This window comes from Armigeres subalbatus, chromosome 1 (genome assembly GCF_024139115.2).
Source record: "Armigeres subalbatus isolate Guangzhou_Male chromosome 1, GZ_Asu_2, whole genome shotgun sequence".
Lineage (NCBI taxonomy): Eukaryota > Metazoa > Arthropoda > Insecta > Diptera > Culicidae > Armigeres > Armigeres subalbatus.
The window spans coordinates 223,208,001-223,222,632 of record NC_085139.1 but is presented as its reverse complement, the minus strand read 5'-3'; the positions used below and the strand labels follow the sequence as shown (position 1 = coordinate 223,222,632).

The 14,632-nt window shown below is 41.3% G+C and overlaps 1 protein-coding gene and 1 long non-coding RNA gene across 3 annotated transcripts in view; one reads left to right on the top strand and one right to left on the bottom strand.

Annotated features, from left to right (window-relative positions):
• LOC134205821 (glutamate receptor ionotropic, kainate 2) overlaps positions 1-14,632 on the top strand; it is an 872,584-nt gene that overhangs the window by 664,569 nt on the left and 193,383 nt on the right. The window lies entirely within an intron of this gene.
• On the bottom strand, positions 10,658-11,604 carry LOC134205824 (uncharacterized). Its single transcript, XR_009978206.1, has 3 exons — positions 11,486-11,604; positions 10,932-11,234; positions 10,658-10,844 (listed from the first exon to the last, which is right to left on the bottom strand). It is a non-coding gene; the product is annotated as an uncharacterized LOC134205824 (long non-coding RNA).

The following is a 14,632-nucleotide window of genomic DNA, read 5'->3' as shown; positions in this document are numbered from 1 at the left end:
GACATTATCGACGTCAGGAGATATCGTGGCGCTAACATCGACTCTGACCACTATCTGGTGATGTTTAAACCGCGCCCAAAACTATCCGTCATCAACAATGTTCGGTACCGACGACTGCCGCGGTACGACCTAGAGCGACTGAAGCAACGCGCAGCATCTCGAGGCAGCGTTGCCGGAAGAGGGTGAGCTCGATGGGGCCCCTCTTGAGGACTGCTGGAGTACAGTTAAAGCAGCCATTAACGACGCAGCGGAGAACAACGTCGGGTATGTGGGACGAAGTCGACGGAACGATTGGTTCGACGAAGAGTGCAGACAGATTCTGGAGGAGAAGGACGCAGCGCGGGCGGTCGCGCTGCAGCAAGGTACCTGGCAGAACGTGGAACATTATAGACGGAAGCGGAGACAGCAGACCCGCCTTTTTCAGTAGAAGAAACGCCGCCTAGAAGAAGCGGAGTGCGAGGAGATGGAACAGCTGTGCCGTTCTCAAGAAACTCGCAAGTTCTACCAGAAGCTCAACGCATCCCGCAAAGGCTTCGTGCCGCGAGCCGAAATGTGCCGGGATAAGGATGGGAGCATCTTGACGGACGAACGTGTGGTGATCGAAAGGTGGAAGCAGCACTACGAGGAACATTTGAAAGGCGCTGAGAGTACAGGCAGTGAAAGTCAAGGCAGCGGAGGAGATGACTACGTCAGTTCAGCGGACGATGGAAGCCAACCAGCCCCCACCTTGAGGGAAGTTAAGGATGCCATTCAACAGTTAAAGACCAATAAAGCAGCTGGTAAGGATGGTATCGGAGCTGAGCTCATCAAGATGGCCCCGAAAAATTGGCCACTTACCTGCACAAATTGATAGTCAGAATCTGGGAAACTGAACAGCTACCGGAGGAGTGGAAGGAAGGGGTTATATGCCCCATCTACAAAAAGGCGACAAGTTGGAGTGTGAGAACTTTCGAGCGATCACCATCCTTAATGCCGCCTACAAAGTAATATCCCAGATCATCTTCCGTCGTCTGTCACCATTAGTGAATGAGTTCGTGGGAAGTTATCAAGCCGGCTTCGTTGACGGTCGCTCGACAACTGACCAGATCTTTACTGTACGGCAAATCCTTCAAAAATGCAATACCCGGTCCCAACGCACCATCTGTTCGTTGATTTCAAGGCGGCATATGACAGTATAGACCGCGTAGAGCTATGGAAGATTATGGACGAGAACAGCTTCCCTGGGAAGCTTACCAGTCTGATCAAAGCGGTAGATGGTGTGCAAAACTGTGTGAAGATTTCGGGCGAATACTCCAGTTCGTTCGAATCGCGCCGGGTACTAAGACAAGGTGATGGACTTTCGTGCCTGTTGTTCAACATTGCGCTAGAAGGTGTCATGCGGAGAGCCGGGTGTAACAGCCGGGGTACGATTTTCAACAGATCCAGTCAATTTATTTGCTTCGCGGATGACATGGACATTGTCGGCCGAACATTTGCAAAGGTGGCAGAACTGTGCACCCGCCTGAAACGTGAAGCACCAAAAGTTGGACTGGTGGTGAATGCGTCAAAGACAAAGTACATGCTTGTAGGCGGAACCGAGCGCGACAGGGCCCGCCTGGGAAGCAGTGTTACGATAGACGGGGATACCTTCGAGGTGGTCGAGGAATTCGTCTTCCTCGGATCCTTGCTAACGGCTGACAACAACGTTAGTCGTGAAATACGAAGGCGCATCATCTGTGGAAGTCGGGCCTACTACGGGCTCCAGAAGAAACTGCGGTCAAAAAAGATTCACCACCGCACCAAATGTGTCATGTACAAGACGCTAATAAGACCGGTTGTCCTCTACGGACATGAAACATGGACAATGCTCGAGGAGGACTTGCAAGCACTCGGAGTATTCGAGATACGGGTGCTTAGGACCATCTTTGGCGGTGTGCAAGAAGACAGTGTGTGGCGGCGAAGAATGAACCATGAGCTCGCCCAGCTCTACGGCGAACCCAGTATCCAGAAGGTAGCTAAAGCCGGACGGGTATGATGGGCAGGGCATGTTGCAAGAATGCCGGACAGCAACCCTGCAAAGATGGTGTTCGCTTCCGATCCGGCAGGTACGAGACGGCGTGGAGCGCAACGAGCGAGATGGGCAGACCAGGTGCAAAACGACTTGGCGAGCGTGGGGCGTATCCGAGGATGGAGAGATGCGGCCTCGAACCGTGTATTGTGGCGTCAAATGGTTGATTCAGTGTTATCTGTTTAGATGTAGACTAAATAAATGAAATGAAATGGTTGCTTCCTCGCTTTCCGCATCGCGTTTGAAGTTTGTATGGAAATTAGTATGGGAAAATGCATATTTTGGCATTTTTAGTTCTAGACGTTTCAGTTAATCGCAAACCAAGTGGCACATTGCGTTAAAGTATAACCCAAAGGATACCGAAAAACTTCGCTAAAAAGCGTTCGTTGCTGGAACGTGCACAATAAATAGTTACAATGCTTCTAAGATTGGTTGTTCGAACCATATGAAAAAAGTTGTTTATTCTGCCAGCACTGCTAAACTACGTGAACCAATAATGTTTTTTTTTTCAAAATTATTGATCTTATAGGTCTTTTTTGGAGCTAATGGGCGTTATTCGGAATAATTTCACAAAGTAAAAAAAAAATCTGTCAAGATGGAAGATGGGTTTTGGCCTTTGACAACCATAGGTTGTTTAGTAGTGATAGCAGAAACATTGATTTCTTGCATATGGTTTGCACAATAAATTTTCGAAGCGTAATAACAATTTTTGTAGACCTTCCAGCTACGTACATTCTTTGGCAAAGTGATCAATGGAAGCCACTAAGAGCAAAAATGTAAAAATGTACGTTTCCCATACTAATCTCCGAATTTGAAACGCGATGCGGAAAGCGAGGACGCAACCAATCGAGCCCATATCTTGCACAGTTGATTGGGGTCCCAAAATAATTCAGAAACACCTTGATCTCACTTGATTGGATGAAGTTAGCATTGCTACATACAAGTGCGCCCCGCTCTATTATGTATAATGCTAAAATTGGTTCTATTTCTTTCAAATTTCATTTAAACTGCTCCAAGCAATAATATCAACAACGAGACGAGCCAGCCTCGGGCTGAAAGTCTCGATAATAAAGACAAAAAAAAAAAATAATGTCAACATTTTCGAGTTTGGTTATCATTATAAGGCCCTTTCAAACAAATTTTCTGTGCTCTATTTTTATTAATAATATCTTCAAGACGACGCCGGAGCTAAAACACCCCTTTCGAACCTAGTCCTCCGACATCGACTGCCATGTGCATGTTAGGGCTGACGTTAGGGTCTTCACACAAGGGTGCGATGGTTTGCAGGCTCGTGCTTCAACATACGCCCCAATCGTATAACCCAACGGATTAAGATCCGGACTGCTGTTGGGTCGATTGTACGTGTGACATGGCGCTCCATCATGCCATAGGACAACGTTATGATCATCGGAGAATTCGGACTTAACCCAGGGATGCACTTGGTCCTTTAAAATACCGATAAATAATTCGGTATTTATTTTAAACATAAATGAAAACAGGCGGCAGTTTCAAACCGTTGTGGCCACGAAGCCAAGCATCATGACATCAGCCGGAATGGTTTGGAATTTAAACATCATTTTCTCCAGAACATCCACAATTTTCTTCGGTGAAATGAACCGGTCCGAGCAGCCGATGGCGTCAGCATCGATACTAAAAGGCTTTTCGCGTTGGAGAACAGGATTATATGTTTTTCATTTTTTAACAAAGAATGCAATCTTTGTGAACGAGTCACTCGTAGTTCTTATACCCGGTCCGTAATCAAGTGGCGTTTCACTTAATCTCTGGAAGGTACATGCAAGTTTTCTTTAAGGGATCTCGCATGGATTTCTCTGGAATTTTGCCTTCCTTGGCGATTTTTTTATGGAACACACCAGGTTGCAAGCAATCTTTCCACGAGCCGATTTGATCACGTTTGGCATATGTGCAAAGCATGGACGTCCGCTTCCCGGCTTCCGCTGCTTAGATCCATCCTGCAGAGACGTTTTAAGGCGATAAACTGTGGCCAAAAGACATCCTACCACCATAGTAATCTCATTCGGCGTCTTCTGGGCGAGCAACAAACTAGTAACCACTTCTTTTGCGTACATTTTTAGAAATTTGAAATAAAACAATTACAATCTCTCGGTGCAACATTTGAAAGTAAACATAAACAAATATACTTTCAACAGAAATTAGTCACTAGCTACTCGAATTAACCCAATATTCAAGTTTAAACATTTTCGCATTATTTTCTGCCGCACCCTGTATACCCAAATAACCGCCAGCTCATAAATCCGAAACTGACCTCAGATTGATCGGCCACACCCACAGCCCGTAATCGCCGGTGAAGGGATCGAAAGTTGACCACTTTTGTATGGTCGAAAATTACACAATAATACCGCGCAACATTGATTTTATCATTGTTTTTGACGTAGGTCTTACGTCTCTCTTTACTATACCGGGTGTTATTCAAAATATTCAAATCGACCGCGTTACGCTGTGTTGAAAGATTTTAAACGTTAATAGCATTCGTCTCAATGGACGAATTTCTGCGGTAAGCTCCTCAATCAAGTATGCCTTCCATGTCCATGCTTGATAAGACCCGAAAAACTTGGTTCAATATGCATGAAACTGTTTTCAATGAAAAACATTGAGATCAAGGGAACCTATCAATATGGGTACCGCATAATACTTGCATCATTCCATTACCACGTTCTCATTGGTGCACACACCAGTGAATGAGCAGCCGCTGGGTCTGCCGAGAAGCCATAAAATATCGCAACGCGATTTTTTCCTTTTATTCTGACCGGACTAGCGAAGCAACCGCATCATCGATTGAACAGCACTCACATCTTTTAGCAGGGAATGAAGTCTGCACCGACCGCTTTTTTCGGCTCGACACCATCGAAGCGACCATCATCAGCCAAAACCTAGCCAGTACATCAGCAGTCCAGCCTACAGATCCGACAAAGCAGCAATGCTCTGCAGATACCGGCACCAGTAGCAGAGTCAAGCCGAGACCGGCCGACATCGGTATTGAGCCGAGACAGGATGAAGAAAAGCCACATGATGCAGCATGTATGTCCAAAAAACAAACGGTTCTTCAGAGAGCCAATAATAGATATCAATATCAAAGCTTTCAATACCCTTCGGGATAGAAATTTTACATGGGTGCCAAATCCAATATTCTAGAGATTAAATTTTATGCGGGATTTTCATAAATAGCGTCAAAACTAACAGTGGATAATTTTTCTGATCTAACCGTGAAGTGGACGAAGGACTTCGCTTGACCATGCATAAAAAACATAAGATGTCCAAAACTCTTACATAATATTTGGATATTTGGATTAGAAAAAACACCGATAACAGCTCAAACATTAATAAACTATCAATCGATTTTTCATCAAATGTTGAATTTTTGGCATTGATCAAGAAATATCTAGATAAACATTGTTTGATACTGACCGCACACAAAGCGAACGTGACTGAATGATCGTGCCATGTTACCAATTCTAAATCTTATCACCCGAAATCCCATGTCCGGGTGTTTCCTTCCATCTACTACTAACAATGTTGTCTCAGAAAAGAACACGTACTTCTCACCTGAACTGCAATTCTAAGCTCGCTTGCCCGGCTTATTGGCCTGTATCAAGCGAAAAGGCCCGTTAGGAAATAGACGCCAGCAGCGAGCAACAAGCGTAAAAAAGAAGAAGCCCTTCTCGAACGCGTTGATGATGATGACGCTTTGGCTGACAAAGAAGCGGGATACAAGACACTGGCTGATTGGCCCACCAATTGGGAAGCAGAGAAGATTCAAAATAAGGTATAAAAGAAAAGTGCATTCGCTCGCAGAGCATTCAGCATTTTTTATACCACCACTAGAAATTCGCGGTTATTTGAAAAGATCGTTTTCTTACTTTTTGGACTTAGCCGAAGCAAACAGCCTTTTTCAAGGCTCTAAGAGTTAAAAATAATGTTCTCCTTCAGTCGCTTTCGCACGGATCTGGAGGCCCTACATCAGGTGGGTGGCACGACGCCATGTTTCTGCAGCCAACATCGCAGTGTAAAATTCATGATAGTATGTGTTTTGTTTACAAACATCACATTTGATTCTCATTAGGATACAGAACTGTCAGTGGGATACGGTCGCGCAATGTTGGCTGCAAAGCAAACCTATTGTGTGAGATAGGGATGCCACCGGGCTGCCCTACATCCGCTGCTGGGCCAACTTGTGGCTTATTTCAGGCAGTCCTTCAGTGGGAAGGTTGCCACTGTCGAGGCTAATATTCCGTGACTGGACAGATACTTCCTGAATTGTTTTTGATGATTCTTGTTCGAGGTAGATTTGATTTCTGTGTCGGTTTGATAAGAAGATTTTGTCAAGGAATAGTATGCAACGCCGATTATTTATCCGAAATATTTGATGTGAGAAATTTGGACATATTATGTATCTTAAAGGCATGGTCAAGTCAAGTCCTACGTCCACTTAGCGGTCATGTCACAGACATTACCTACTGTTCGTTTTCTACGAAAATGTCGTAAAAATATTCAAAAGATGGGTAACGTGATGCTAAGAATATACCTGCAGATGTCCTAGGTTCTCCAAATCGTACTGCAGTTCAGACCTAAAGAATCTACCACGTCTACCATTGTGTCCATATAGGTCGAAACGTATGATTTGCGTTTTAGATATGACTAAATCGGATGTTGAAAGCTCTCCGAATCTTTCTGAAGCTCAGACATAAATAGCTCATCAATTACTCTCAAAACAAAACCAATAGCATTGTGTCCAGTCCATATATGTCCTTAAAGGCCATGTGTATGATAACGATTTAGATATGTTTTAGATATGTTCGGATGTTCCAAGTTTTTCAAATCATTCTGGAGTTCAGACCTCGGTACAAAACCAATAGCACCACATTGTGTCCGTATTGGTCCTAAGAGGCCATACGTTGAGTCTTTTTGTGATCGAAAATAGTATTCTCTTATTTTGGCCCATTGTGTATAGATCCATGAGGTCACACGACAATATTTCTCGAAGTCGAACTGGCTGTGAGGGGGAAACCGACCCACCAAGTCCGGAAGGAATCGAACATAAAAACAATTTCAAATGAAGTTATAACATAATTGAAGATGTTTAATAGTCAATGCGCACACACATACACACACAGACATCACCTCAATTCGTCGAACTGAGTTGATTGGTATATAACACTATGGGTCTCCAGACCTTCTATGAAAAGTTCGTTTTGGAGCGAACATATAGCCTTTTTTGTATACGAGAAACGCAAAATTCCAATCTCATAAACAAAAAATTGCCCCAAATGGCATTCCGCGAAATGGTTTTCGGAAAAACGGCATACAATCGAAGGCAGATGTCAAACTTGGGGAAGGGCCGTTTGGGCGAATATCGTTCGACTGAATGCCATTTGGCCGAATGCTGTTTGGTCGTATATACCATTAGGCCGCAAGAGTCATTTGGTCGAAAGGGTCATTTGGCCGAAAGAGTCATTTGTCCGAAAGGGTCATTTGGCCGAAAGGGTCATTTGGCCGAAAGGGTCGTTTGGCCGAAAGGTCATTTGGCTGAATAGGACATTTGGCCGAATGGGACATTTGACCGAATAGGACATTTGGCCGAATAAGACATTTGGCCGAATAGGACATTTGGCCGAATAGGTCATTTAAAAAGGGAGAAATTAGGAGTGAGAAGAGAGACATTAGAGAGGCATTACTCACATTTCACAGTGAGAAGTGAGAAATTGAGAATGAGAAGTGAAACGTCTAGCTACTCACTTCACGATTCTCACTTTTTACAGTGAGAAGTGAGTAATGAGGAATGAGAATTGAGACGTCTCTTTTCTCATTCCTAATTTCTCACTTTTCAAATGATCTATTCGGTCAAATGTCTTATTCGGCCAAATGTCTTATTTGGCCAAATATCCTATTCGGCCAAATGTTCTTTTCGACCAAATGACCCTTCCGGCCAAATGACCCTTTCGGCTAAATGATCCTTTCGGCCAAATGACGATTGCATTACATTGCACCCAAAACTATTTCGGGGAATTAATTTTCGCGGTAGAACATTCCGCGGAATAACATTTGGTGGTTTACGCGGTACGACATTTGGCATTTCCACAATTATTCCCTGCGAGGTTTATAAGCCAAGTTATCATTTTTTTTGCATTCGTATAACACGTTATACGTAAAAAGCCGAAAAAATCAATGGATTTCCTAGACCGGGCCAGAAGTTGAACCCTCCCAAGTAACATTTTAAGTTTCAAAACGTTCTTGAAGACCATAATTTACTCTCCAAGAGTGTTATAAAACCAGCATAAAACCAAAATGTTACTAGGGCAGCCTCCTTCAGCATAGTGGCAGACGGGTCAGATATAATGAAGGGATTATCTCCTTTCTTTACTTTGTTGCGGATAGACGTTTTTATGAATAATCCTTTATTTCTTCCTTTCGCCTTATACCGAGAACACGTATTGATTTAAGTATGGCATTATATTCTCTCTTCGCTTTGTATCGGGCAGATGCCACCATTGGAAGAAGGCACCACTCCTTCCTTCGCCTTGTACCGGGCAGATTCGTTCTTTTAAAGAAGGTTTTATCAACTCCTTTTGCCTTATTGGGTTTGTGAGATAAAACAAGTCATGGTCGGGTACGGGTTTAAGAAATAAAATACTGAATATAAAATAATATTCAGTTTTGTTAATTTTGAGGTTAATTCGTTGTTCGAGCTTACATTTTTTTTCGACTTAAAAAACCAGAAAATATCTAGTTTAAATTTTCCGGACAAAACTTTGGTACGGGCTTAAATAATTAGATTATGTTGGTTTACGAATGGTTGAGTACGGGTTTACGAATGCAAAAATTCTCAGGTACGGTTCAGGAATGGGTTTGCAAAATGTGAAAGCCGATCATCGGAAATGAAAATAGGCATCATCTTTTCTCTTTGCTTTGATGATGTTAATTGAATTCCGCCAAATGGCACTCCGTGAAATGTCTTTCGGAGAGTTGATACATTCCGCGGAATGTCGTACCGCGAAATGATTTTCGGCGAAATAGTATACAACCCAAATGACCCTAACTGCCAAATGAGCCTTGCATAAGAGGTAAAATACCAAAAATAATACCAAAAACGTATATGCAGAATACTTGAGGCATAACATGTTTAGGTATAACTATACCAAACGAATGATAATTGATTACGAATTGATATTGAAATTCAATTTAATAACTGAGTTTGTTATGGCTCATGTTTTGTGCATATTAGTTTCTGGTAGTATTCCTTCGGTATTTTACCTCTTATGCAGGGCTAGTTCATACCAGAGCATGGTACTAATAACAGATTTAGATATTATTGAGCCAATTTCTCCTGCTCGGGGTTTGGTCATACTACCCTTTCAGCAAAACGACCCTTTCGGCCGAATGACCCTTTCGACCAAACGACTTTTTCGGCCTAGTGGCATTCGGGAAAATGGCTTTCGGCCGAATGAGTTTCGGCCAAACGACCCTTCCTCGTCGAACTTACCCCAATTGGTGAAATAATAATGTTGCGGTACATGTGGATGTTACGCCTCTCCGCTACCCGGATAAAAAAAATCAAAAACAATAAATTTTACTGTTACAACACTATTTAGTACATAATAACAACCATTGAATTAAATGGCAATAAATTTGCATTAGAATTAATGGTTTTGCACGATAAAATGAATGGTAAATGGGACTTTTACAATAAAAAAGGGGGGTTGTTATGTATCTTTACAATAAAAATTTCGCAAATTTTCCATACAAAATTTAGAGCAAAACAATTGATTCTACGGTTCTTTAATGGGATGATTTCTACGGACCAAACAATAGAAACCAATGTGTTTTAAATGTTTTTCCTGAATTTTTTTTATTGTTTTACAATAGTAGTACAATAGGAATTAGAATAAATTACACTGCAGTATTACAATAGAAATACAATACGATTTAATGTTTCACAATTTATTGTATTAACAGATTCACATTTCTTGTGACATGCAAAAATGAATTATTCACATCTTCACAAAACATTATTACACTTTGATATGTTGAATTGACATTACATAGTGTAATGATATTTTGTAATACCGTGGACCCCCGGTAATATGACCGTTTTTAATCTGAACACTTTTTAATTTGAACCCCGTTCGTTTGAACATCGTTCAAATTTAAAATGGTTCAAACGTCATTAAGCACGTGGAATCAAGAGAAGAAAAATGGAACATCGTGAAGCGGAACGCAGAATCAAAACAAACCAGCAAAGAGAGCAGCCATAAACCAGTTTTTATGCAAATAGAGTAACCAGAAGTTCAAATTAAAAATGAATCCCGTTAATTTGAATGAGGTACCGTTCAAATTATCGGGTGTCCACGGTAATGTACATAATTTTTTTTGCATCTCACAAGAAATGTGGATTTTTCCTGTTGATAGAATAGATTATGAAACAAAGAAATATACTGTGGATTTCATTCGAATTCTGATTTATTATTAGATTCAATATACAGTATCCCCCGCTTATCCGGCCTTTGCTAATCCAATGACTCGTTAGTCCGGATCTTGGAGTTCTCTGGATTATGTTCTGGATTAAAAGTATCAACACTCATTGAAATACATTATGCTGTCAGTTTAATATTGCAAGTAAAACAACACAATATTATTTTGTCTTAGCAGTCGTATTTAAAAGACTTTCTTTCTGCTTGTGTACCTGGTCGATTTTTTTAATCTGAGATATATTTGCCTGAAGGACAGGAGGCGTTGTTGTTATGTTCGTGGTCGTGGAGCAGTCCTGGATTCACGCATATTTGAAAAAAAAATAGCAAGATTGAATAAGACTATTTATTAACTTAACCCTGAGATAACCCACAATACTTACGATTTCAAACATACTCGAGCCATGTTGGTTTCTGGTTATTGATAATTGGTATAAATTTTCTATAGAGGCGTGGATCTTCTAGTCGACGTTAGCAAAGCTAAGACGTTCATTTGGTTGGTCCAGCGAAGCATTGGAAACGGTAGCGCACTGCAAGGTTGAAAGACGAAGGCGAATAGGGCATTCCTGATTTTAGCTCTTGCTGTTGGACGACTGGAGTTAATGTGGTATCAGCACGTTGGAATGGAATCGACGTAGTTTGGCCAGACGCGATAGGTTGCTAGGATCTTCCGTGATCCATATTGACTGAGCAAATTAAAGAAAAAGAGAAAAAATGATAATCGATAGACAGATGAAAATGTTTGCTCTATGAAAAAAATTGCACTTTACCCTCCTATCTTCCCGAAAGACGAATAATAGTCATTTGTATATGTACTTCGGCGGTGAAAATAAAAGCACCCCGGAAAGGTGATGAAATATTTTTCTTCCACAGTATTTCAAATTCTCTCTTGTAAAAAAGCGTCACATTTCGGTAATCTATTACACTAGTTACTCACCATCCTTACATAACACAGCGGCCAATAATCTACCGTTTATCTGCATCCAACCACAACGAAAAGGATACTTCCGGAGCTTCCGGCACTTTCTGTCAGACATTTTTTTACTAACCGTAAACAAAACATACACGCTCAATATAAACTAGTTATTCCTCGAGTTAAAATAAAAAGTTTTCCTAAACAATATTTTTGTTCTATTATCAATTGTTAATACATAATATGAATTATTTTTTATTTCCAATAATAGTAATATTCTAGAAAAAAATCGAACAACTTTTTCCACAATGGAATGTATTGTTATTTTATTGTTTTTAATTTTTGTTTTAAAATAATAAATAGTTCAATAATCTCATTATTTTTATGGTTAAAACTGATTTTCTCATCAACAATGTAGAATTATTTCATAATGGTGTTCTATTTTCAATTAACATAAGCAAACAATTCAAATATAATAAAATGTGATGGTAACATTTGAATTTATTGTGCTTTTAAAGTAAGTACAATAGAGATGTTTTTCAACCATTAAAAATCTACAATAAATGCACAATAGCTTGTATTGCATACCATATAATCTATAGTATTTCAATGGAATAAACCATACAAAGTACTGTAATTTTACCCGGTAGTTACAAAATGGCTAGGAATATAAGAAATCGAAAGTTTATTCAAAGTGTGACAGATTCTGTCAGATAATCACTTGGAATCAGAGATTTGAAGTGGTGACGGTTATACCCACAATTCCCCTGCTGCCTTTAGGATTCAAAAATAAGGGGCCATCCACAAAGTACGTCACGCTCCTAGGAGGGAGGGGGTTCTGAGCAGCGTGACTACTCATATACAAATTTAAGAGTTTTAATAAAAAAGTGTGACGAAGGGGAGGGTTGAAAATTGCCATTTTTGCGTGACGTACTTTATGGATCTTCCCTAATCATTGGTTTAGATGCAATGAGAGTTTTAAGAGCGAAATTAGTAACATGAAGTCTTAAAACAATCTTGAAATTGGGTAACATTTGTACAATTTTTTGTTGAAAATATCATGGGGCAAACGTAGCTATGCGAGCTTGCAGGAAGCTTTTTAATAAATGTTCATAAGCTCCATACATTTTCACACTAGTTGAACGATTATCGTATGTATGCGACTTTTCGCCATACGGCTAATAACTAACAATACAACCCTCTTAAGGAACTCCTTTAACATCATTGCCCGGCCATTAATTTCATCTGTCACTATCCACGATGCAGTGCACCTTGCCAATTCGTTGTTTTTTTTTCGTTGTGTGTCCTAAGTCGCCCTTACAGAGGGAGAGTGCCACGATCCGCGATAGTCAGTCAGTCGGCTGGTTGCGTGAGCAGTCAGCAGTCTTCCGACCGGTCCAGATAAAAGCACATTGGCAAATATGGAACGAAACTTTTCAAGCGAGAGTCCGGCCAAACCGAACTAAAATAAATAAAACATATCTCGTGAGTCAATAAATCACTTCTGGGCTATATGGCGGGGCATTTGGGCAGTTCGGAGTATTCCCACATTTTTTTCCCCCAGTCCTACATCATACACAGGGGGATCGCTACCGGCACGGAAACGTAGCTGTGCCTTCAACATTCTCGCGTCGTCCTAGGCCCTATATGACTGATATAATTCTATTTTTTTCCTAGCGGTCGAGCACAGGATTTTCCTTTTCCGGCTGGCTGGCGCACGCTCTTGGACTTCAGCGGCATGTGAAAAATGGATCCCACAGTCTAGTTTAGTGGGGCTAAACTGGAAATTAATGGTCTCATAAAGTGGGATTTCGAGCAGTTATCGGGCTTGTCACGTTTTTTTTTCTCGCACAGTTTCCGGGGGAAAAAGCGGTCAGCTTAAAACTTGGGAAGCCGACATAAATCCAGTGTTATCCGGCGGGTTTCCGTGAACCAAGGAGGCAGAATGGGTGGATTGTATTCCGGCATTTGAACCTGTTGTGCTGACTGGATGGCAGTTTCAGACAGTGAGTGGATGATGCTGATTGGCATTGGCATCTCTTCTTTCTTCCCGGAGTATGGCGAGGGCCGCGGAAATCGATAGTTTTCTGCTGATTGCGGAAATGTCGTTTTCGGTTTCGGTGGGACTTTTTCGTGACATTCTTGATGAAACTTGCCAACAACCGGATACGGCTATTGGATTCAGTTTGCTTCGAGGTCTCTTTCAGCATTATATGGCAGGTCTGACGACTGTCCGAATCCCTGTTATTGGCTGATATATGGCTGAAGTTTGTGACAGTTTTCCCATAAAGTTAATTAGATAGGAAACTGTCCAAGATGGTATCAATGGAAGTCAAGAATAAAACAGGGAAGTCGGCCCGACTCGGTATTGAACATTTATCCTGCCTCATACCAGTTGGAGAGGTAAACTTTTGAAACTTATATGTAGAACCTATTTAGAGTTGCCAAAATCAAAGTTGAAAAAATCGAGACGAGAAATTAACTACATTGGGGCGGCGATGTGCAGCTTTGGTCCAATAGGAATGGAGCATCTTTTCAAATACTGCATAAGTAAAGCCTTGCTCTGGTTTACGGAATAAACTGCACATTATATTTGATTAATTATTCCGTTCCATGTAGCCTTCGGTCCTTCTTTTACCACGTGTGCGTATCCTCGCTCGTGTGGAGAACAGCATGCGAGTTTTGTTATTCAAATTTATATACTCACTCTACTTCCGAATCATGCATCAACGATTTTAAAGTAGCTCAACCAGTTTTGAAGAGATCAACCAGGAATGAATTTGCCATTAAGACATAATTTAGTAAAATTTATTACTTTATTTCAAAACCCAACGTTCTCAGCATTGCTCTCATCTCCATCCGCCTCTGTCCGATATTCATGGGCACTACATCTGGACATTTATCAAAATAATAATAACAGCAACAATAACGTTGTACATCTGCCCAACCAGTAGAGTCAGATTTTCGCCGAGTTTCTACCTCCAGCAAAGGTCCGGCCACGGCATCCGTCCGTAGTACCAAACGAAACTGCTCTCGAAAGCTCATAAATCATTTATATGGGATCCATGCCACCCGTTCCCGTCGGACCTTCTTCATGTGCCAGCTCGTGCCCACTTTGAAAGCAAGCTTCTGTTTACTTCGAGATTTTAACGTTGCATTTCTGTTCTTCTT